The sequence below is a fragment of the Arabidopsis lyrata genome (assembly GCF_000004255.2).
Source record: "Arabidopsis lyrata subsp. lyrata unplaced genomic scaffold ARALYscaffold_5, whole genome shotgun sequence".
Classification (NCBI taxonomy): domain Eukaryota; kingdom Viridiplantae; phylum Streptophyta; class Magnoliopsida; order Brassicales; family Brassicaceae; genus Arabidopsis; species Arabidopsis lyrata.
In genome coordinates this window covers 6,246,402-6,250,376 of record NW_003302551.1, presented here as the reverse complement: position 1 = coordinate 6,250,376, position 3,975 = coordinate 6,246,402, and the positions used below count along the sequence as shown (strand labels likewise).

Sequence of the window (3,975 nt, the reverse complement as noted above, 5' to 3'; positions counted from 1 at the left end):
TCGCTAATTACAATGGTCGCACTGTCGTCGCAAATTTGTGACGCTGTTAAGACTGCTTGTGATGGTCGCAGATTAGCGACGCGGTAGAGACGGACTGTATAGGTCGTAAATTTACGACGTATTAGCTACACCTATTTGTTAGCGACTAATTAGTGACTAATATATCAGTCGTATTATTGAGACTAATTTGGGTTTTGAGATGGATTTAACATTATTCTGTAGTCACAAATAAGCAACATTTCCGCGACGATTACAGTTTTTTAGTAGACATTTTAGTCCCTAATCTACTACCATAAATTGCTTCAAAGAAAAAATAGAAATCGAAAACCAAAAAACAAATCTGCGATCATTTAAATTTGTTTCAAAGCCCTAATGTTGGTAACATAGCCTTACATATATAACCTTAAACATTCAAAAGGATCCTCAATGTTCATAACAGAATGAAAAAAAGATGAAGAAAGTACTTAGAATGATGATGAAGAAACTGTTGGTGTGGCTGCGACAGTTCCTTGTGGTGCAGTGGCTGGATTGGTTTCTCCTATGGTTTCTTCTACGTTGTTTTGTGCAGTGGTTGTGGCTGTTGCATTGGCAGTGGCTGTTGCATTGGCGGTTGCATTGGCGGTGCCTAGGATATAGTAGCCACTGTAGAGGGAACACTGGTTTTAACAAGGTTCATAATCATGTGATCACATAAGCTTAATTACATTTGGTTATACTCAGTTGGAAGCAAAAGAGGAAAAACTAGTGTTTACCTTGAGGCGTGATTCTTCAAGTTGCTTGTTCCTGAAATCGCATAACCTTTATTAGGACAATGGAAAGAAAGGAATGAGGGAAGTGTGATATTACTAATTTACCTTTCTCTCTCTCATAGTTATCCAATCTAATAGAAGTGATAGAAACAAGAAAACCAAACTCGCCACCCCAACAAAACCTTGCAGCTCCTATACCAGTTATGCCTTTGTTCTTAAAGGCCTCCACTATTATTGGCTTTGACTCCTTAAAACATGTAATAAAATATAACAATCCACATGAAACCAGAACTTCTAAATTACCTGAGTCACCAACAACCAATACTCGAACTTGGCAACATAATGAAGCTAAGATCTGCTCCTTATTTTTCCTTCCACGTTCCCTTCAAATTCAAAACTTCATTATTGCTTAAGAAACATCAACATATTAGGTAACGAATAAGAAAACCAACACTGTTTTCAATCAACTTCCATACTCCCAATTAGAATCCAAAACGAGAAGAAACAGCTTCCATAAACACTCATAGCAACCTCTGATTCCTCATAATGAAAGAATTTTACGATCTCACTAAGACTAATCAAAAATTCTGGAATCTTATTCTTCACCTTCTATGGAATCAATACCTACGGTTTCTCAAATCAATTGAAAGAAGCAGCAGATCTACGGCTAAAACCTAGGATTTCAGATCAATTACCAACAGAATCAAACTTCTTTAGAAATGATTCTTCTCAACAAGACCAAACCTTTCTTTATAGTTTGAAAACGCCCAACACTTCTTTAGAAAGAGCTTCAGACTAAGATGAGAGACTCCACTCACTGTTCAAATCCGAGAACACATAGCTTGAAATCTAAATCACGCGAGCTCACCACACAAAGGTGTCATTCGACGAGGAGAAGCGGCGACGAGGAGAAGCGGCGACGACATCGACGGCTAGGGTTTTGAGATGAGAGGAGAAGGTATTAAAGCGAAGAGAGGACAGAGAGAGAAGGTATTAAAGCAAAGAGAGGAATCGAAGAAGAAACGAAGAGGAAGAGGAATCGAAGAAGAAACGAAGAAGAAGAGGAATCAAAGATCTACTACCAAATTAATGAAGAAACGAAGAGGAATTGAAGAGAAGAATCGAGGAGGAAAACGAATCAAAAAGAGGAATTGAAGAGAGAAATCGAAGAAGAAACGAAGAGAGGAATCGAAGACTAAAGACTAAAGTGTTTCAGATTCGAGAAATGTGACTTTTCGTTGGTAGTAATAAAAGAATAGGAGTCGCAAACTCGTCCCAACTTGGTCGCAACCAAAAAAACACGAGGGATAATAGCCCGCCTAATCGAAAACCCTAAATTTTGGTAAAAGTCGGAAAACGGTCCCAAATCGGTCGCAAACGGGTTGTACAAGTTGTCGCAAAAGTCGTCGCAAGTTAGTCACAAACAAGAACAAGAACAAATGTTGTGGCAGAACGGTCGCAAAATACGTAACAAAGTTGTCACTAAAGAGTAGCACATTAGTTGTAAAATTAGACAGTGGCAAAGTAATCGCAAAGAGATACGCTTTTGCGACGTTCGTGTATGAGTCACAAATCAACATTTAAGATTTTTGAACTTTAAGATCTAAATACATTGATATAAGGATTATGTAACACTCCATAGTCCATTTGTGAAGTAAATCATTCATTTTAAGAGGCAAAACAATGATTTGGTAAGTTTATTTTCAAACATACTTAGATTAAGATTAAAACTATATGTAACATCTTCCACATGATAGGTTTTTACAAAGATTAAGTTGTAAACATGTAAAATTAAAACATTAACAAGTAATCTTTCAATGTATTAGTTCAAATCAATGCAAAATATAGTTACTTAACATATTAAACATTCTATTTTATACAATTTCAATTTTAAAACAGAACGAGTCTCTAAAGAGTACCAGAACGGTCGCAAAATACGTAACAAAGTCGTCACAAACGAGTAGCACATTAGTTGTAACATTAGACAGTGGCAAAGTAATCGCAAAGAGATACGCTTTTGCGACGTTCGCGTATGAGTCACAAATCAATATTTATGATTTGTGAACTTTAAGATTTAAATACATTGGTATAAGGATTATGTTACACTCCATAGTCCATTTGTGAAGTATATCATTCATTTTAAGAGACAAAACAATGATTTGGTAAGTTTATTTTCAAACTTACTTAGATTAAGATTAAAACTATATGAAACATCTTCCACAAGATAGGTTTTTACAAAGATTTAGTTATAAACATGTAAAATTCAAACATTAACAACTAATCTTTCAATGTATTAGTTAAAATCAATGCAAAATATGGTTACTTAACATATTAAACATTCGATTTGATCTAGTAACAATTTTTAAATCAGGACGAGTCTCCAAAGAGAGGCAAATTAGTTGTAAATTTACGACTCTTTTGTGACGATTAAGAAGTTTCACGAAACCTTTTTTTGGATTTCGACATGATTGCATAAGTATCGTAAAAGGGTCGCTTATTTATGACCATTCTCTGACTAATCGTTGGCGTCGTAAATTGGCGACAAATATGCGTCTACTTTTAACGTAGTCGTTAAAGAGTCACTATCTGGTAACAGTATCGTCGCAAATATTTGCGACCAACAAAAGAGTCACAAAAAGTAGTCGCAAAAGGCTTGTTTTCCTGTAGTGATATAACCTATGGTTTTTATCAAATATGGAAAATCTATTTTAATATGACAAGTCATGTTCATGGGGTTGGATGGATACATTACAATAATGGCTTTATGAATGTCGTGTGCTAGTTATGTTGAGTCACATTATTCTTCTACTAATTAATAAATTTCCCACAAATTTTTGTGTTTAGATTGAATTCATATGCATGGTAATAGGATAATGTTTTTTGTTCAAGAAAATAAGTGTTTTTGTTCGAGGTATAGTGATTGATCCCAACACAAATGACTTATGATTGCCAAAAAGAGAAAATGTGCACGCTCGCATATCTTTTTCCGTTTCCATATACAATTTTTAGAAGTTTGATATTATATCCGGAGTTGAATCTGTTCTTGCTTGGTAGCAATAAAATTAAATCCTAAAAATAAAATAAAACTAAAGGTGTTGTATTCCTCCAAAATCATTTGCTACGACAACTTGCTATATTCTTACGATCAATCCTGCATTGTTTGATATCACTCAATTGGTTGTTTCAAAATTCATTTGATGTTTAAAGTCTATCTTATAACCAAAGA

General features: G+C 34.8%; 1 long non-coding RNA gene across 6 annotated transcripts; it reads right to left on the bottom strand.

Moving 5' to 3' along the window:
• Positions 1 to 322: 322 nt before the first annotated feature.
• LOC9313273 lies at positions 323 to 3,100 on the bottom strand. 6 transcript variants are annotated; one of them, XR_002331693.1, is made up of 5 exons: positions 1,494 to 3,100; positions 1,053 to 1,132; positions 855 to 977; positions 753 to 783; positions 323 to 656 (listed from the first exon to the last, which is right to left on the bottom strand). It is a non-coding gene; the product is annotated as an uncharacterized LOC9313273 (long non-coding RNA). The 6 variants fall into 6 exon arrangements; XR_002331695.1 differs by having other exon boundaries at positions 855 to 972; XR_002331696.1 differs by having other exon boundaries at positions 855 to 963.
• Between the last annotated feature and the right edge of the window lie 875 nt (positions 3,101 to 3,975).